This window comes from Octopus bimaculoides, chromosome 5, assembly GCF_046866305.1.
Source record: "Octopus bimaculoides isolate indiv1 chromosome 5, ASM4686630v1, whole genome shotgun sequence".
Classification (NCBI taxonomy): Eukaryota; Metazoa; Mollusca; class Cephalopoda; order Octopoda; family Octopodidae; genus Octopus; species Octopus bimaculoides.
Genome location: NC_142932.1, coordinates 36,014,725 through 36,027,702, shown reverse-complemented (window position 1 = coordinate 36,027,702; position 12,978 = coordinate 36,014,725). Strand labels below are relative to the sequence as shown.

Sequence of the window (12,978 nt, the reverse complement as noted above, 5' to 3'; positions counted from 1 at the left end):
TGATATGCAAATGAAATTATCCTAATAGAATCAACTTATGGTATACATTCTATGGAATATTGTTTGCTTTAGCAAACTCTTTGTGTTTATATCTGAAGAATCTGTGCTTACCAATGTTACAGAAATAACAAGTAGTATTCAATATATTATATAATAATATTTTGGCAATGATCTGCTGGTAAAGCGGAGATAAACAATTGTAGGATTATGCAACAAAACGTGTTTGCTTAATCCAGTCTCTCTTGTTTGCATATTATATCTATATTTTCCACGGATATTCACGGATTTCTATATGTAACTTCACTAATACGAACGGTTTTCACAGTAAAATCTTGTCTGTTACCCGATACCTGAATGCGGGATACCTAATGCAAGCTACATATATATATATACATACATATATATATATATATATATGTGTGTGTGTGTGTGTGTGTGTGTGTGTGTGTGTGTGTGTGTGTGTGTGTGTGTGTGTGTGTGTGTGTGTGTGTATATATATATATATATACATATATATGTATGTATGTATGTATGTATTATGTATGTATATGTATGTTTCTATTTATAACAAATTAAAATATTTTTTCTACAAAACGGCAACAAAATGCAGTAAAGCATTTGATAACAGTTTACAGAACATTTTCAAAGAAAAATACGAGTTACGAAAGAGAAGTGTAGATATTCAAAGAATATTCAAAGGACTTCAAAGGACATCTAAAATGTTTTAAAGAATTTCAAAGAGATACAACCTCTGAAGACACAAACAAATACAACTTGTGATAAGTTGAATTTCAATTACAACTACTTATTTAAATAAAGAAATTTCTCTCATTAGGTTTCTCCAAAATTAAATAAATAAAACCGAGACATTAATTCGAAGAACTCCTGAGAGGTTCCAATGGTATGCAATCTAGGTCTAACAAGATATGGTATAGGAAATTCACTAAAGCGCACAATATCACGAATTTCGTACGGTCAATGTTGCAATCGTCAGACATGCTGTGACAAAAAGCTAGAATTTTTTCTCTGCATGCACAAAATGTACGTCCGCCGTGCATATCTATCCTTAAATGTAAGTTTTGTCAATTCTAATTAGGTTTCATCGAACAAATTAGAATCTATTGATCGTGGATACACATATATGTTGGGGAGTGGGGTAGTGCGTAAGCGTGAGCGCGCGTGTATAAGCACATATAGAGTTCCTGGTTTTAAAGGTATCGTAAAAGGCTTGATTGGAGGACCAAACATCTGAGTTCTTTTACGAGACTTAGGAAAATCGAAGGCCCGCTGCTATGAGTGTGTGATTCTGAGAAGGGAATATGTTGACTAAACCCTTATTTAAGTGATCGCCGTGCATTTTCTTTCACCCAAATCCAGGAACTTTTCAGCCCCACCTCGTGTATATGTGTGTGTGTGTTGTGTGTGTGTGTGTGTGTGTGTGTGTGTGTGTGTGTGTGTGTGTGTGTGTGTGTGTGTTTGTGTGTGTGTGTGTGTGTGTGTGTGCCTTGATAGATAGATAGATAGATAGATAGATAGATAGATAGATAGATAGATAGATAGATAGATTGAGACGACCTGAACCCAACTGTACTTCAAGAATTTTATACGAATTTACCTTCTTCTGGAGGAAGTCCGAATGAGAACAAGGCGTCCTTCAGCACCAGTGGTTGAGACGCTAGTTAATCCGTAGCTAGGACCCTAACTGGTGCTACTACACCGTATCAGAATAGGATTAGCAACAATAACGTCTAAGAGATGTTTCTACACTCCTCAAAACACTTAAACTCCAGTACCAGGGCCCACATGCATGGTTCAACATGATACGTGCGTACCTAATTCCATACATACTTACATGCATGGGCATGTATAAATTACCAATGTAGTAAATATCCGTAAGTTTTGTGTATATGGTGTACCTGAAATTCATTCTGTTCGTTTTATTTCTTCAACATTTGACGATGAACGAGACACGTTTAGTTTTAAATTAACCGTCGAGTAATTAAAGTGGACTAGACCAGTTCAAATGTGCTTCGAGTGGTGTGTGTATGTTTAATTGCTATGCACACATGCACACGAACACAAACACATACACGCACACATACATGCACACGCATAAAAGCATATACTATGCTTATATCTATATCGGTATGCGCGTGTGCACATATATATATACATATATATATATATATATATATATGGGTGTGTGTGTGTGTGCGTGTAGGTATATGTATATATATATATATATATATATATATATATATATATATATATATATATATATATATATATATGTATATATATATATATGGATTTATTCTTTGTTATATATATATATATATATCATAATTTCAATTATCTATTTGGGTATATACAGACACACACTCACACACATATATATCTATATATGTATGTATACACACACACACACACACACACACACACACACACACACACACACACACATATATATATATATATATATATATATATATATATATATATATATATATATATATATATACGTTTGGAAGATATATGCATATGGAAGATATATACGCATCCAATGTATGCGTGTGTACATACATATATATACATACAAACCTATATATATATATATATATATACAAGCATACTCAAACAAAATATGGAGTGCTCCTTCGGGCTGTAACTTCCTAAGTAAGGGATGCAACACATCAACAACAACAAGAACAATAAGGAAAAGGCCAATACCTTAAGTCAATGGCTGTCGAATCCTATGAATTGCCTTCACCGTGAAGAAGGCATTTCATTCCATAGCTGTGTCATTGTTCTGAAATCGAAAATATGTGGCAGATTTCTTACCGAGTGCAATCGACCGACCTGAATGGTAAATGGGGAGAGAAATTGAATTGGCACACTTGAGCAAAATCAACAGCACCACCACAACAACAACAACAACAACAACAACAACAACGATTACGACGACGACGTATGCATAGGAATATATATATATATATATTAAAAAAAATTGATCTTTCAACAACAATGGAGTGGTTGTTTAAAAGGTTGGTAAGCATTCAAGAGTATTATGGTTTTGGTGGCGGTGGTGGTGGTGGTGATGATGTTCGTGTTAGGGTTTTGGCGGTGGTGTTGTTGCTGCTGGCGGTCGCTCTTACTGTAAAACTGTTTTCCCCCGATAGCTGAGAAAAGAAAATCGAAAATATACACAAATATGCTTGCATGTATACATACATACATACATACAAATACATGCATGCATACATATATTCATATATATATGTGTATATATATTCATATATATATGTATGTATATATATTTGTGTGTATATGTATGTATATATATTTGTGTGTATATGTATGTATAAATATATTCATATATAAATATATATATATATATATATATTTACATATATATACATATATACTTATATGTATATATATATGTGTGTGTGCGCGCGTGTGTGTGTGTGTGTATGCATATGTATATATATAAATATATATACATGCATAAATATATATACACTCACACACACACACACACACACACACACACACACGCATATATGTGTATGCACAGAAATTTATGGAAATATGCACACTCCCTTACACATGTGTGCATATATACATGTGTGTTTGTGTATACATATCCATGCGAGTATGTGTGGGTTTCTATAGTTATATGTTAACAAAGAGAATGACTAAAGAATTTTTATGTAACACGGTTGATAATACAGAGTGAGTTATTTCGCAATACGTTTTACTGTAAATTTGTTGTAATATATTGCTGTCGTAAAAATAGCGGTGAAATGGCGAAACGAGTCGATACGGGATTAATTACTTTACAGAATTCATATTAGCTCTGACTTCGTATTCCTCTGGGATTGAATTTTGCTTTATTCTTCACTCGCTTGGAATCAATAAAATAAGTACCAGTTGTATACTGTTGTCGATTTTATCGAATAGATCTTCATTTGTGGAAATTGGCCTCATGCCCAATCAGAAAAAATCAATACGTACGTAATAGATGTAGACAATATGTATGCATAGTGAACGTACACAAATAAATGAAACTCATACAGATGCCAAGATTGAAAACTAAATTTATATTGACATAAATATGAAGCAATTTTGAGGGACACTATTTCCTAATAAATAGGATAAGGTTCCTTCCAAAAGATGGCGGTGAATTATTGGTTAGAGCGTGTATTTACTTTTGTTTTGAAGACATTTGAAATGTTTTGGGGGAAGAAACGTGATTGGCAGCTAACTTTCTGAATTAATATTAGCCACTAGTCACCGTAAGTTTGTCACGAAATTGATAGAATAAATAACCAGATTTCTGGGAATACATTTGAATTTCTGCTACGAACTTGTAAAGACGTCAGAAAATAGATTAAACGGAAAAGGAAAAATATAATCTGCAAGAAAACTCGTTGTTAAACTTTCTTTGGCAATCACTTCATTGGCAGGTTACTTGTTGGCTATCTTTTTTTTTTATTTACGTATTTTAATATTGTCTTATTTTAATTTCATTTCTAAAAATCAAGGCGTATTGTTGTAATTAAAGTGAAATCACATCTTGTCAATTTAGTACTTTTTCTAGGTCAATTTAATTGAGTCAACACGATGTTTGCAGCACTATGCCTATGTTAGGAAACTTTGTAATAAGTTTTTTGTTTGTCTGTTTCTTTGTTTGTTTGGGGTTATTTTTTTTTGTTTTTTTGATTTGTTTGCTATTAGAGCAAAGAAGAGGAGCATGGCTAATAGCTTTTGCAGGTCTTCCCAAACAGAAGCAATCGATGCCGTTGGCCAGCAGTTTGATCGTTGAATGGTAATGCTGCATAGAAAAACGTGATGCCGTTCATGTCTGGGTTGATCTCTGATTCTTCGTCTTCGAAGGGAAATGGTGTGCAGTGGTGCTCAATTTCAACGTCTGTATTTTTACATACATGGGTGTGTATATATATATATATATATATATATATATATATATATATATATATATATATATATATATATATATATATACAGAGAGAGAGAGAGAGAGAGAGAGAGAGAGAGAGAGAGAGAGACTTCTTTTTTCTGACGAGGGCTTCTATGCTCTTTTATGAGACCATTTTCCTTAGTCGTTGCATTGTGATCGCCATAAACATTAAGCTTATATGAAAAAAAAATTATTATTACTATTTACAGGATTGTAAACTCGGCGCCGTATAAAAAGCCATTCGCACCGAAAGTATATGTGTGTGTGTGTGTGTGTGTGTGTGTGTGTGTGTGTGTGTGTGTGTGTGTGTATGTATGTATGTATGTATGTATGTATGTATGTATGTATGTATGTGTGTATGCATGTATGTATGCATGTATGTATATGAAGAGCAAAAATGCTGGAGAATCAGTAAAATGCCATGTGGCAAAATTATGAAGTGAAGATATGTGTAAGACATATTTAAAAAAGGGAAAGAGAAATGCCTTCATTTTACACAGTTTCAATATCTTTTTATAAGAAAAATACATGTACAGATTTTACAGGTGGTAAAAGTCTCATAAAATGTAGTGATATCCAACCGGTTTTCGCTATTTAAATTAGCCTTTCAAGGGTCATTGTGAAGTAACTATTCCTTGAGACAAAGGAATCACGCCGTTTTGGATATCTTGAAAAATAAGAATGGATGGAGAGAGTGGATAAAGAAAGGTAATAGGTGGCAAGGGGGACAACTACCTCCTCAGTATTATTGAATAGTGGTAAATAAATTTGATTTTGAAATAGGAATGTGTAGGGATCAGGTGGTCAAGTTTGTATATTAAGGTGTGGTCTGTACTTTTGTATGAACGGGTTTCCTTGTTTAGGTGTTTTGTAAGGAGAGTGAATCTTTGCATTGGTATAATCGAAAAATATGGAAATTCGGAAAAATATGAAATTTCTTGCGCATCTGTCAATATGTTCGCTCAGAGCTATCTGCCTGTATTGAGGAAAATGAATCTGCTTTTTATGCAGCGTAACTCTGCGTCTCAAAGTAAGACTCCTTTGGCCCACATAATTGTGGCCACAACCTGAGTAGGCTAGGACATAGATAAGGTTCTGGGAAGCACATGTGATGTTGGTCTTAACCGAGAATTTTTGTCCTTGCTGGAATATGAATTCCGAGCCTTCAGTTAGGTATGGGCATGTTCCACAATTAGGTCGTCTGCATTGTTTAACTGTTGGTATCGTATGTATTGTTAGGAGTCTCTTAAGTGGTTTGTGTTGTCTTCTGCATTTGAGGAGTTTATGTGTATTTAGAATGTTGTTCATTTTCAGGTATTGAGTGAGAAGAGGGAGATGTTGAATAGTTGTGTTGTATGCCTCATTGTTTCTGGAGTTGTGGGTTGATATGTATGGGAGTGATTTAAAGTGAAGTGTGGTGTTTTGATTTTTTGTCCTTGGTGTGTCTGCGTCCAATTTTTTGGAACGTTTAATTCCATGGTCTATAAGGGCGGGTGGGTATTGACGTTCAGTGAACATTATTTTGAGGTCTTGTAGGCGAACCTCCCGAGTAGTAGTATCAGATACAATTGTATAGATCCTTTTTGCTAGATTGAATGGGTTATTTACTTTGGTGTATTTAGGATGGCACGAGCTGAGAAGGAGATACTGTTTTGAGTCTGTTGGTTTGTAGTAGATGTCAGTTGCAATTTGGTTGTCGGATTTTTGTATTATCAAAATGTCCAGAAATTTTAAATTAATACAACGTCGAGTTGATCTCAAACTAAACAATGGATTGAGTCTAAAATTTTCCTTAAAACTCGAGATGGTCACAGTTGGTACGCCCTTGTCCATACTTTTTCTCAGTATATTATCTCTGTGCTGAAATTTTCAATATGAATCGCTCTTGCTCCAAATCGGAAACTGACTCAGCCAGTCAAATAATTCTTTCAAAATTTCTAAATCGGACTGTCATCTCAGGATACTCCATGTTGTTATATGAGAATATCCTATGTTCTGCATGTGTCTGTATTGCACCCGTGTGTGTGTGTGTGGTGAAGTTGTGTCTGTGTGTGTGTGTTAGTTCTTAGACGTATGGCATGTGTCTTCTGTCACACTTCGCCTTCCCCACACGAGCTTACTTGTCAACACAAAAAGAGATTATTTCCTCTTACATATTTGAACATCGATACAATATGTCGACAGATGTCATAAGAAATTATGTCCTCTTTTCAATTGCCACCTGTGCAGATTATCTTTATTATTAATATTACAACTTCTATGCATTTGAAATTCAGTAATGTTCAGTCTAATATTTACTTAACTCCGAGAAGTGATAGACAATACATTTTTCATAAATTTCTGTTCACATTACACGATTTTCCGTCCATAAAAATCTGTAATTTTTTTTACATATAATACACCTACCCACTGATTGTGGGATTTTACAGGTGAGGTAAGATCATTTTCTTATTTTCCACAATTTATTGTTTAGATTTTCAATTTCAGTTTTGAAATCATCGTTTCGTGTAAAACCACGTTGCAGTAGCAGGACGCAGAAATTCAAAATGACTGATTTTCGATAAACTCAATAACATCAAAAAGTTCTTTGAATAAATATTTTTGGTTTTTATTACCATTTATGTCTTACTTGTTTCAGTCATTGGACTGCGGCCATGCTGGGGCACAGCCTTGCAAGATATTTTGTCGGATGTGTACGGAAACAAAGACAAAAAAAAGCATACAGACAAAAACAACGGAGAACAGTGTATACAATTACGAATACAAACAATAAGAAATAACAAGAAGCGTCTTTCGACTGAGAACGATTCAAATCGAGCTGGATAAGGTTCTTTCAGTTTCTGTCTAGCAAATCCATTTAAAAGCTTTGGTCGACCTGAGGCTATGGTAGAAGACACTTTCCCGAGGAGCTACACAGTGGGACTGGCCCCAGAACCACGTGTTTAGGAAGCAGACTTCTTAGAACATAGCCAAGCTTTTCCAAAATTAATAACAATTCTAAATAGTTTGCTCTTCTTCAAGGTATTTTTATTTTATTTTGTGTGAATTAAAGAAAAATGCATTTTACATTGTATTTAAATCAAATTAGAATATTTTGCTACAATAGTTTTTGAATATTGAAATATTTCTTTCATCCTTACTTCCCCCACCCGTTCTTCATAAGAATTGTCAATTGTTAATAAATCAAAAACATTATAACATATTGATATCATTTCCGATATTTTCAAACCATTTTTGGTTACTTGAATAACAGATTCAGTTTTCACTATTTGAACCTATAAATGTTGTAACTTGAAAGTTTATATAAAGAAATATATTTTATTAAAATACCGATATTAATATCAATATCAAATGGTGGTATTGAAAATTTTGCTATCATAACTTCTACTTTCTTTCTCTCTCATTCTCTCACTCTCTTTCCATATATATATATATGTGTGTGTGTGTGTGTGTGTGTGTGTGTGTGTGTGTTTGTGTATGTGTGTGTATCTGGCTGGTAGCCTGACTGTCCCATGTATATGTTTATATATGTGTGTGTATGTTTGTGTGTTTATATATTTATACATGCATATATACATGCACATATACATCTACACATGTATATATGCATATATATAGGCATATATGTTTATATGCATTATATCTATTTGTATTTCCGTTGAGGCCGACTTTGCCTTCCATCATATCGAGATTAATAAAATAAGTACCAGTTGAGTACTAGGGCCGTTGCAATCGACTAAAACCCTCCCCCCAAAATTTTGGGGCCTATTGTAAAAAGGTTATATATATATATATATATATATATATATAAGAACAAGTAGAAAGATAAATTTTATTCAACGCATAGATACTGAACAGTATAGATATAAAGGATAAAATCCTTTTTTTCTTTTTAAAAACAGAAAAAATTGTCGTAGGTGTTTTCAAATCAAAACTGGACTTATCCTGTCAAGAGTCCCAGATGAACCTACTTCGCGGCAAGAGGTTCAAATGAGAGTAGCGACATCAAAGTCCCTTATTCTCCAAATGCCACATATTAGAGGAGACGCTCAATAATATCAGTGCAGCAGAACGGCGGTGCTCCTAGCATGGTCGCAGCTCTGAAACTGCAATATATATATATATATATATATATATATATATATATATATATATATATATATATATATGTATACATATATATATATATATATATGTGTGTGTGTGTGTATATATATATATATATGTGTGTGTGTGTGTGTGTGTGTGTGTGTGTGTGTGTATTCTTCTCTGAGGTCTTGAGCACAGTTATGTCTACAGTGGGTTTGAATTGTTTTCGAAATTGTAAATGTGTATAGAAATATTTTGAAAGAAAACAGAATTGCTGAGGTAGAACTAGGAGATCAAATTGCATCACAAAACAAAAGTGGTGGTCGTAAGTGGTTCTACTTTATCTTGCAAAACAATTGTTTAGTTTTCAGGAAAAAAAATTGTTCCCTTTCAATTGAAGTACGTCAAATGCCAGGGAAAATATAAAAACTTGATGGTGCGTAAATTTTGCAAATTGATTGAAAATATGAAGTTTTGTTTTTGATGTATATACATACACATATATATATATATATATATATATATATATATATATATATATACCTGGCTGAGTATGAGAGTAAATATTTTATAACACATATCGCAGCAATATCAATCTAAGGTTATTTTTAGAAGTGCATCTACTGCTTAAGCCAAGAGGCCAAATAGACTGTTGATATGATGTCAAAATTATTCACATATTTATTGCAATGTAGTTCTGTTTGCTGTCGAATTAACATTTTTGTGAGGATGGTGGAAGCTGCCAAACGTAGGATAAAAGTGATGAGAAGGATGAGGTGTTTATCATACTGTTCGGAGTAATAAATGAGGAAATGAGTGAGACTGAGAAAATTAAAGTGAGAGAGTGTTGGAATAAGAGGTGTTACAAGATGTTATTTGAATCTTTCAATATTTTTTGAAACAATGTTGAAGCATTTTAGTAAATATAATATCATTAGTGTTCATAAAATGCTTGTAATTGTCATTAAATCATTGAATGGGCCAGTAAAATATGTTATAAGGTGTGAAAGATAAGGTGTCTGTGTCCTTAATAGCGTTATAATGCAGCATTGCCGATGTGAAGTACGGTGTTAGTGAAATTAATTATGTCAAAGAGTATACGTATTGTAATGTATGTATGTTCTTTCTATTTGGTTATTAGGGATTGGAGTGTACGTTTGTCTGAATGTTAGACAGTGGTTTTGTCATGCTGTAACACTGACCGTAGAATTTTAAACATGCTGTTACAGAAAGCTGCTTTTTTGATATCCAAGAGATCTTTCAATATAAAAATCTTTTATATTTCTATATTTATTATGCATCCTTTATGTGGACATCCATTATACTAAAAGTAGATCACCTACGATCTGACCACTAAGAAAAGATTGTCCTCAAGAAGATTCAGCAAACACCAGAACGTAAGCGAACAAGTCAAATGAAAAGATACGAAATATAAAGAATTAATCATAGACTAATTCTTTACATTTTGTATCTTGTCATTTGTCTTGCTCGCTTACGTTCTAGTGTACATATCTATACACATCTATATATATATATATAATATATATATATATATATATATATATATATATATATATATATATATATATATATATATATATATATATATATATATATATATATATATATATATATATAGATAGATAGATAGATAGATAGATAGATAGATAGATAGATAGATAGATAGATAGATAGATATTGCAAGGACTGATTAATACAGTAGCCACTTCAATAAACAGCGCACACTTACCCTTCTGAGAATGATTTTGGCCAGGATAATCTTGTTGCTTTTACCTGTGATACAGACAGTTTAATTCTGGGGCAAAAAATCTGCTCAAGTTCATCAACACTTGTCAGGTGATTATCAAATGGAACTGACAAAAGCAAATAAAATTTCTGAATTATAAGGTGTTCATTATTTTCGTGCGTTTATAAATAAATTGTGTTCTTTTCTACAATCAATCTCCGAATAACCAAAGAAAAATTCAGTTACGTAACGGTGTTTGATAAACGTACGGTAAAGAATGGAAAGAATTTTAATATCTACATGGGTTTGAAGTTCCTTCAGAACTGTTCCAGCAGTTTAGAATGACTACGCTCCTCTCTGTAATCCTTTGAAGCACATTTGTAGTGGCTTTGGTAAAAGTCAATCAAACGTTGACCAGTACACCTTTCGGGGTGGGTTTAGTGAGTTTGCAAGCTTATTTCATTAAAATATTTTCTTCTTGATCTAACAGAAGCGGGTGGTATGGCATTTATAAACTTATTGCATTGAAACGCTTTCTCCTTGATCTGGCACTTATGTTCGATACATTACTTGAATTATCTCTTCTTTCTGACACCTTACAGAAGAGGGATATACGTGTAGTTTATACAGACAAGTTAATTCGTCGCAACATACGGGTTTTAGAAGCTATAAAGGAACACAGGGATGAAAAAGACTTGGAAACAAGGAATGCTATTAAGAAAATGCATCTTGCATCAGTGACACTGACAGATAACAAGATTGCTTCAATCAATCATGGTCAGTTTTTAACCACAATCATAAACGATACGAAACAACAGTTATTCTTACCAACTTCCTCCCATGAATCCACTTAATCACGACCAGACACTTTTAACTCCATTCCAAACATAATTTCTGAACAGGAAAGTCGATAAGTGACCAGCTGTTATAATTCAACGATATCGAGAGAATAAAATAGTCCCTTCACAAATATTTCAGACAACCATTTTCAGAACCAGTAGTATCACAAGGAGACTTTTTTAGACAATTCTAGGTAACTTAATCGAATATTTAAAAGTAATCGCACACAGGTCGTTCAAACTGGCTTTAGGCTTTACTACTATGATGGATGTCGTGCTGGAAGCGAGATCTAAACTGTTAATCAACCATATCAACGTTCTCATGTGTATTAAACTTCATCACTTCGAATTTCAGATCACAACCAGACGACTTTTTACACGAATGCACAGGTTACAGCAGAAAACCTCTCAAATTCACAATTCGTGGTAAAAGTTTCAATAACAAATATATGACATGCTCCCACCGGTCTGAGCCAGAATGGGAAGTGTAAATAACGGTAGCCATTACCTACATAAAGTCACCATTACAACCAACTCAACTGCAATAGCACCACATCGGCTGTATCAAATACGACAGGCTTTACAACCATAACCTGTACTTAGATGCGATCATTTACATTAGTTTTACTGCAAAATTCGTGAACACAATCTAACTGAATTATTTGCACCATCTTATTCTTACAGCCAAATCCGTCGCTATATGGTTTAACATTTTTGGCTATAGAATATGCAGTACTAAATACTTTTTGTATATTTTAGTTCATTTATCACGCACTCATTACATCGCGTTTTTTTTTTTTTCTGGCTAATATATGTAAATTTATCTCGCGGACTCCTCAGTATATCGCGGGTTTCTGCGGCCGATAGGTATTTATATATTTTAGATTCTAATTATTTCTGTGGGAGGATTTGGAACGTAACACCCGCTATAGTCGAGGGATTACTGTACTCTGACATTTTATCAACGACTACCCTATTGGCTCTACCCGTGAGTAAGTAGAGGAAAGCAAAATTTCAGGAGTAGAATTCAAGAGAAAAGCAAGGTGTTGCGGTCAACCTTTAGAGCGGCTTTCCACGGATTACAGCTGGGTGGAGGCATTAGTCTTCTTGCATCACCTTTTGCTGCTGAATCTATCAGCTTCACAGCGAAAACAGCTATTTTACGATATATTCATCTAAACACCAGTGTAAATGTACGTTGTGCAATATGTCTCTTGTAACATAAAACTAGGATCTCGTTGATAAGTGGTTGCTGTCGTTGTGGCAGACGTCTCCGATAAATAATATTAAAGGCATCTATGATAAATATTAAACATTCA

At 33.6% G+C, this 12,978-nt stretch overlaps 1 long non-coding RNA gene across 1 annotated transcript in view; it reads right to left on the bottom strand.

Moving 5' to 3' along the window:
- Nucleotides 1-2,730: 2,730 nt before the first annotated feature.
- The window catches only part of LOC149135462 (uncharacterized), a 42,386-nt gene continuing 32,138 nt past the window's right edge, over nucleotides 2,731-12,978 (bottom strand). The window contains exons 4-5 of the long non-coding RNA XR_016241875.1: nucleotides 10,824-10,947; nucleotides 2,731-2,859 (exon numbers count right to left, since the gene is read on the bottom strand). This is a non-coding gene — a long non-coding RNA (uncharacterized LOC149135462). The remainder of the gene's footprint in view (nucleotides 2,860-10,823; nucleotides 10,948-12,978) is intronic.